Source organism: Amphiura filiformis, chromosome 14 (assembly GCF_039555335.1).
Source record: "Amphiura filiformis chromosome 14, Afil_fr2py, whole genome shotgun sequence".
Lineage (NCBI taxonomy): Eukaryota > Metazoa > Echinodermata > Ophiuroidea > Amphilepidida > Amphiuridae > Amphiura > Amphiura filiformis.
Window position 1 is genome coordinate 35237954 of NC_092641.1, and position 8562 is coordinate 35246515.

The following is an 8562-nucleotide window of genomic DNA, read 5'->3' on the forward strand; positions in this document are numbered from 1 at the left end:
CAAGACAACAACAAAATATCCCCTCTCTGACTTCTTAAGGTGATGATGGTAACCATTGCACTTTTCCTCAACATTTTAAGGCATTTTCAAAACATTGAAAAACATTTTGTGAAATTGATGGGTGAAATTTTAGGGCTGCCAAGGTTTTGTTTAGATTTCAAACCAAAAAGATTGTGCCTACACTACGGGATTCTCATGTGAGTAGCAGCGCTGCTACTCTCGAGTACCTACGTCGGCCACCAGACCCTTGTGGCCCAGCAAGCCGGCTGCAACTCGCGAATACCTCATGGCGTAGGTACTTTGAAGGTACTCGAGTACCGACACTGGTACTCACCTGCCAGGTACTCCGCAGCTGAGTACCGACGCCGGTACTCCAGCCAGTAAACAATGACGTCACCCATGAGTTCGGGCAACCTTTTAACCTCATCGTAGAAGTAAAATTCCTTTTTATATGTGGATATATGGAACTTAGTCTTTCACTATGATAATAAAGAGTTCAAACTCGGATATTTATCAGTAGCGTGATATTTAATAATTTATTGCTTTTGAATTTCAGTATTTAATACACATTAGTTTATATAGAAAAACTTATTATAATGTACAGAATTATTACAGTTATAAAAATAGATAGATTTATTTTTATTTTTCAATCAGTGAATGGGTTTTAACAACATTTTTAAATATAACATTGGAGCTGAAAAAGAACACTGAAGAAGATTCAAGGGCACAGAAACCCCGCACATAAGCTTGACCTTTGACATCCATGTGCGCTCTAACATTGTGTTTACATTTGATTTCAAGACATGGGGAGGCCGTCGGTCGGAGGAGAATGTCCCGGACGCTTTTTTTTTTTTTCTGCAACCATAACGGATGCAATTATCAACCCAGAACACATAGGAAAGGGTTAGGGTTGGTTAGTGCGCACGGTTCGGTTTAAGTGTTAGGTTTAGGGTTTAGCGTATTACGGCCCACGACTTTGGTTGGAAAAAATATGCGGCCCCGCCTCGGGTGGACTAACTTAGAATTGCAAGTTCGTCACTCAAATCACAATGCAATATCGCCAGCGATTTGAGACTTTTTTAAATACTGAGGTTTGGTGGTAAAATCATTTAAAATTTTGTGTTTAATATATTTGTGCTTGATATAACATCCGACCGCAACAAAATCAAGGATCGAATACCTTCCAAAAATGGAAGCGTCAAATTTTTTATTCTGCACCCTTGCCAGGTTCACACGGAATTCGAGTCAGGGTCAGAAATTTAAAAAAAAATCTTTTTTTCAATCCAAAACACGGAATACAGCTATATCGGCAGAGGCAAAAGAAACAACCACTCAACAAATACTAAATAGAACATTCGACGTCAAGTTTACAAATAAAGATGCAATTTCACTTTCTAAAATTTAGAATTCTCACGACGCCCATAGGCCTTCAAAAATGTTTTTTTGACGGCCTATGACGTGACGGACTTGCAACACTCTTGCGAGTGTCTTTAGGTGTCTATGGGTGTATATTTACTGGTTTGTTACCAGAAAGACAGTTCAATATGGCAAACATCATTTTGGATGACTGATGGGGATGGCGGGGGGATGGATCATTTTTCAATATGGGCCCCTTGTAAATTTGCACTCCACCGGGTATATTCAGTATCACCAGAATTGCTGTGAATCTTATTTTTTCCTTTTAGCCTAGTATAAACAAACACATTGATTTGGGGGCTTTAAAATATTGTAAAAACTGCAAATTGGCCAAGTAAACACAAAGTTTCACCTTGATTTGTGGCTAGTGTAACATTGAAAATATTCTCACAATTGTTCGAGTATTAAAACCCGGGCCAGACTTATACTCCACCGGAATATTTGTTTATATTTGACCTCTACAGAGATGCCACTCAGTTTCACTCAAAAACCTGAAACTGGTGAGAAAAACCTGAAAAAAGCATGTGAATGCAGGCCACAAAGCCCCAAAACGGGCTGAAAATGAATAAAAAGCGGAATTTGGACTCACTAAAAACCTGGCTAAAACCTGAAAAGTGGCATCTCGGCCTCTATACTCATTAATTTGGTGTAGGCCTAATGGGGTCTATGCCTACTATACATTTTACAGACCGACAGTCAGTGGGAGAGGGGTCCTTATAAGTTTTCCTGGATGTTGATTTTTTTGTTCAATCTTCCGCACGACAACGAAAAAAGAACCCGTTCTCACGGGCCCAGGCGACCGACCCAGAATTTGCGTTTTGGAGATTTTTTTTTATCATCGCCTATAAAGGGGTCAGTCATTATTTTGACGGGTAAGTGCCAGATTCTCCAGCCCCACAGTATTACGAACAAAGGATATACACATGAATTAAATATTAAAATGACCAGAAATTTCCATGATTTTGGCTCATTTTGTCATGTAATTGAGCCCCGGAGGTAAAATGGGCGTGCCTAAAAATTGCTCCCCCCTTCCATTGACCAGCCAAAATATATTTGCCCCCCCCGCCGCATATATGCCAAATTTTGGGAATCCCGATTTGCAAACCTGAAAATTTTATGGTCTAGATACATAATGCGAGCGCGGTGAACAGAAAAATATTTCCGTACGTCACTAAGTAGATTCATCAGATTTGTTGTTGAACATAAAAGATTTCTTTTGAACAAAACCAAAACATTTACTCATTATTGACCGTTTTGCCTATCATGGTTGTAGACAACATCAGAAGGATCAACAAACATCATTCTGATGATGCCTACCGACCATGATAGGCGTAAACCATTTGTGATGCGATCAAGCAAAATCAGTCGGAAGTCGGCAATATTGATTTTGAGATATAGCCAAACAAAGCAACTATTTCCTTTTGTTTCCTATTGTTTTAGAAACTCTTAAATTGTTCATATCTTTGGAACTGCATGTTCAATTTCAATGGGGTGTTCTGCAAAATTCAGCTTTGTATAGAATGCTTTTTACTATCGTATACAAAACTGAAAATTTAATGTTGCAGACTTCCGACTGACTTTGCTTGATCGCATCAATAGTGCAAAAGTTTCAAAAGAAATCTTTTATAACGTTTCCGCACCGCGTACTGTTTTCCTAAGCCTTTTTAGTGCGTTCCTCATGAATGTGTGTCTAAACTAAAATCGTTTGTCCGGGACCCTTTCTGCCAAAAATTACTTGCCACTTTTTAGCTTCCCAACCAAAATTCTTGCTCTGCTCATAATTATTGCACAGGCCCTTAGCCTTACTTAGAGCAGGCAGCACACATAAACGTTGAAAAATAGTGCATTTGGCCTGGTTCGAACCGGCGACCTTCATAATACTATAATGACGCTCTAACCATTCTGCAACATGCCTCTGTGGCTCAGTTGGTTAGGCATCATGCAAGTATTACGAAGGTTGCCGGTTCGAACCTCACCAGATGTACTATAGTCCATATACCTTCCTCGAGTCAGTAAAGTGAAATAAAATTTTGAGAATTTCTCAAAACTATTAATTTTTTCAGGAATCTGTTATGCTAGTTGGATTCCTTGCATCATTTCCTTTCTGAAAATTTATACTTTTGTATACTTCTCATCATTACCTTTAGAGATACAATAAAAAGCAATACCTAAATTACTGACTCGAGGAAGGTATACAGATTATAGTTGTTTGCTATAGGTGGGGGTTTTTCAATGATGTGCGCCGCTGCTCTGTGCACTGGCTGCTCTGGGAAAAGATTAAAATGTGTACATCTCATCAACCCAGAGAACTAAGTATAATAATTTCAATATTATGTATTGGTTCATATTGCAGCCGAGTAGATGAATTAGCCTACATGATTTTTACACTAATTGCAATACTGAAAAACATGTTTAATTGCACACTAGAAATATGTAAAAACATTTTAACATATAAAGATAAAACAAGATAATAAGAAATTATTCTCAAATGGGAATGTCAGATAAATGCTAATATGGGGAGCCCAAACAAATCAAAGCCTATAGATTGGAAACTACGACTTGAACAACACCTGACAGCCTCCATTTGTTTTTATCAGTCAAAGTGTACATAACATCATAGACTGGGGCTTGTATTGTGCTGGTGCCATCATAGGCTCTGTTCTCACCAACAGTCAAATCAACCACATACTTATCCGAGGCATCAGTGGAATGAATCAGGACCAATGACATTGCCTTGAGGAACACCACCATTTAAGTAAGACCCTGGTCTGAATATTCATCTTTATATTTCAATGACTCTTTTCATTAAATTTAATTTTTTATCAGTCATTGTTTTCCCTCCAACATTTGTAGATAAATGATGCATGAATTTCAAACATTGTGCGATATTTGTCGTTGGAGCTTGCAATTTAGTTCTTTAAGACTTTAAGGGATCAGAAAAACTTTGGTAGAAAAAATACACCTTACTCAGAAAAAAGTTAAAAGCCCTACAAAGTATTCATCATTATGTACCGAAGCATCTTAGATGGTTCAAACTATTCACTATTTGAATTGGTATCAAAAACCATACAATTAGAGTAACTGTTTAGGAAAATCTTAAAGAGTGTTTGAAATTTTATCCCCATGGAGCCAAAAAATGTGACCCTTGAAATTTTTGTTTATATTAAAATAGAGAACATAGTGCTTTTATAGATCAAACAATACTTTTTCAGATTCATCATGGTCAGAGGAATACTTTGGTGTGGTTTTTAACAAGATATGAAATTTGACGCCTGTTTAACCTTTAATTCTTTTCTGACCAAGATGCATTGTTGTCACCAAAGTTTTTCTTATTCTTTGAGGTATGATATTAAAGCTGATGGGTTGGGTTCTTGATGTCTTGATATTGTGCAACTGTGCCCTATAGGTCAGTTTTACTGTGGTACAATATATCCAATTGCCAAATGAAGATATTTCATGTAGGGACGATCATCCATCCTATTCTCTGGTCTTTAGCTTGTTGCTGTATAGGCCAGTTCCTTCCTGTGCAATGTGCAAATTTTCATCTGAAAAAAGGAACATAATTAAAGACAAGTTTAGACAAGACATTTTAATACTAAAAACTAAAACAAGTCTAAAATGGAAAGTGCACAAAGACTGTTTAAAGATGTTTGTTTGATTCAGTATTTGTATTACTATTTCATTAATGGGACATTCAGAGATGCTGAGTTTTATGATTCTTAAGATTTTCAGGAAAGATCGTTTTCATATAGTCACATGAGATCATAATCATCTTTTAGTAAATTGTGCATTCCAAGGGCACTTGTTTGTTTATTATTATTAAAGGGTCATTCAAGAGATTTTGAGTTTTATTGTAAATACATATTTAGTTTTATGGCGACCCTACATACACACATCAAAAGTAGTGGAAAAGTCATTTCGGCATGTCACGTGGAACATTATCGTTTAGTGCCTTGTCACATGGCAGGGATCATTGTCTTTTAGTGAAATTATGATTGTACCACTACCACATCATGAAATCAAAATATCAGCATGTGCCTTAAAATCAAAAAACGTACACATACCAGGTCTTTTATATGGAACACAATCTGTTCGTTCTGCACTTAACTCTGTAGACGTAGACGTTAGTTGCATCGACACATTCTCCTCACAACTATCATGTGGCTAAGTTGCTGCAACAGTTCACTTCAAGGCACCGACCTAATTGAATGAGCAAAGTACAAGAAACATGATTTGTACCGGTATGTTGTTATTTTATTAGCCAAGCCGATAGTAGGCCTAACTTTTCAGAATTTAATACTGACCTGACCCGTGACCTGAATAGTCTTTAAAAATTTAAGATAGGCCTAAGCCTTATATAATAGCCCGCCCTATTATTTATTAATTAGCCTAGGCCTCAGTGTTTTTTACCCTTCAATCTTTTAATGACATGTCATTTGACTAAAATAGTAAGCCCGGCCTCAACTTCCTATTCGAAGCCTAATCTGTGCAAGCCTAGCTGCCATAGGCATGTGCCCTCTACACAAGGTGTATCTTCTTTGATCCAGACTACACACACATATACATTGATTGTCACTGACAGGCCTATTGTGAACCAAAATTGCTGTAATAGCCTAGAAATCATACAAAAGGTGACCCTTTTAGAATAGTCCTAGCCTAAGTTAGGCACAGATCGTGAGGCTATGTTTATACTGTATCACCTGTTTGCCAGACTATGACGTGTTTATTTATATTCTGAACTGAAGTTTTAGTAGATTTAATAACGGCCTCTCAGTTTGCCCCGATCATATTCATTTTTTTTGCACAATTTTTTATGCTTGCATCGTATATGTCCAATCCGCACACATATCATTTGTGTCTCGCATTGTCTTTAATACGCCCTGCTAGGCCACGGTGGCACTGTAGTGAGGGGCACGGACAAGGTGGCACACGTACAGTGGCCTAAAACTTTGACCCTCCCCCAGCAACATTACATGAAGGAAGGAGTCTGCCCCAATCACCTTGTCCTTGAAAGAGAGATGGGCACTCCGGCCTGTTTGTTTGTTTGTTTACCCAGGTTGGTCCGTGAGGAACACATGCTAATGTTAATTAACACAGGCGTGTCCCTCTTTTTAGGGCGACAAATCCGGCTAGCCATAGATAGGCCTCTCACTCATTTTTTTATTATTTAATTTAGTCTAGCATGTTCAGATATTTAATTACGCCTAATACACATTTAAACTGTAACTGAACAGAGAATACTCCCCGGGGATGACTCGAATCACAGTGACAGTATGCTTTTAAAGTTTTTTATCATGTTTATAGGCTAGACTAGCCTGGCAATAATGTGCATTTTACATCTGTCAACATTATATAACACTAACAAAGCACCACGTACATGACGTATTCATGCATGCATGGTATTATAAATAATATTAATTAGCACGTTTTTTAATATCAAACTGGTGATGAATTGAGAATAAAGCTTACTTAAGTTATCGGCTTCAGTTACTTACCGAACATTCGAGACAACTGAAGTGGTTATACTGTGACGAAAAATGCCAAAAACACCAACGGAAAATCACGGAGTATGCAACCCACATCACGTACAGTCCAATAGGAAAATTGCGTGTGTTATCTACGGTGATTTGGCGAACCTTTCTTTCCAAAATCTTTTACAATTCAAGAGTTACTGTGTGCCCAATATGATCTAAGTCAGCAAATCTTTACATGCACAACATTTGAAGACATAAACATCAGGAAATTTTGACTTTTTTGGTTTAAAACTGAGAAAATGATGATGTTTCTTAGTAACTCGTCGTCACGGCCAAATATGAGTGAGTACGCGCTTCACGGTGATCGCTGGGCGATTCGATTAGGAATGCAAAAACACGACAAGAGTACCTTCATTGCTACTTCACACATGGGGTACACAGTAGGTGACACATGAGGTACACAGTAGGTGACACATGGGTACACAGTAGGTGCGGCTACTGTGCAGGTACTTCCATGGAAGGACTACTAGAAGTACCCACACTATGGTGTGCCTATAAGTCACCTACTCGGTACACCGCAGTTGACTCGGAGGTGACGCATGGTGGAGTACCGACATAGGTACTCAACTACGGGAGTATCTACAGTATGGTGGCCGACGCTGGTACTTTGGTGTAGTACCAACGTCGGCTACCACGGGATGGGGTACTCGGTAGTAGCAGCAGTAGTACCTGCAAAGTACCAGTGCAGCAGAGGTACACCGTCGCCAGGAATCTTGTAGTGTATTCAGTTGACACCCCCCCCCCAAGACCTTCAAGGGTTTTGCTGAATAAAGTTTCAAAACTCTTCTAGTTTTAAATCAATGTTAAAACAACAGCATGGATGAAATTGGACCACCCCCCTTTATAAACGTTTCAAAAGTATTACTGACAATAAATTAATTAGGCCTATATTGCTCTTATGCAAAAACAAATAGGTCCTACCCTGTTGCCCGACCAGCCCAGATTTTCCGTTTAGTGAAAAATCGGCCTCTATTTGGTCAAAAGTGGATTGAGTTTGACAGAAATTACTGTATGCATGTAAAATAAGTTGTTTTGGGCAAAAAGTAGATTTATTTTGACTGATAAAAATGTGAGCAAACTGATGGAAAACATGGGAATGGACTGACCAACCCTACTTGAAATGTCTGACCATCAACAATCAGGGTTGTTGTTTTTTCGTCACCTTATCAAAGGGGTAAAATAAATCATTTGAAATGGCCACCATACATATTTTCCCAATTTAACTTTGTCATTTTTTTCTTCTTCCTACATATAGTGCAGTCAGGCTGCAGTCAGTGAGGGGACAGGTAAATGGAGAGTTAAAAATGGGTGAGTTAGATGAAAGCGAGTTAGAATGACGAGTTACCCCCTGCAGAGATTAAAGAGTGACCCCTGCTGAGAATATGGCGAGTTATAATTTTTCAACAAGTCCCCCGGTGAGTTAAAGTTTTTTACGGCAAGCGCCCGGCGAGTTAAGGTTTTATGGCAAGTCCGCTGGCGAGTTAGGAGTTAAGAGTTGGTGTTGTCGTAACTTGCCGATGGGACTTGATGGCTTTGTCGTAACTCGCCTTTAGCTTACTTTGTGGGGGGTAATTGACAAAAACCTTCATTTCTGTGGGGGGTAACTCACCTT

General features: G+C 38.6%; 1 long non-coding RNA gene across 2 annotated transcripts; it reads right to left on the reverse strand.

Annotated features, from left to right (window-relative positions):
- Positions 1-4629: 4629 nt before the first annotated feature.
- On the reverse strand, positions 4630-7166 carry LOC140169009 (uncharacterized). Of its 2 annotated transcripts, none has more exons than XR_011861317.1 (3): positions 6912-7166; positions 5481-5616; positions 4630-4961 (listed from the first exon to the last, which is right to left on the reverse strand). It is a non-coding gene; the product is annotated as an uncharacterized lncRNA (long non-coding RNA). The 2 variants fall into 2 exon arrangements; XR_011861318.1 differs by having other exon boundaries at positions 5475-5616.
- Positions 7167-8562: the final 1396 nt, after the last annotated feature.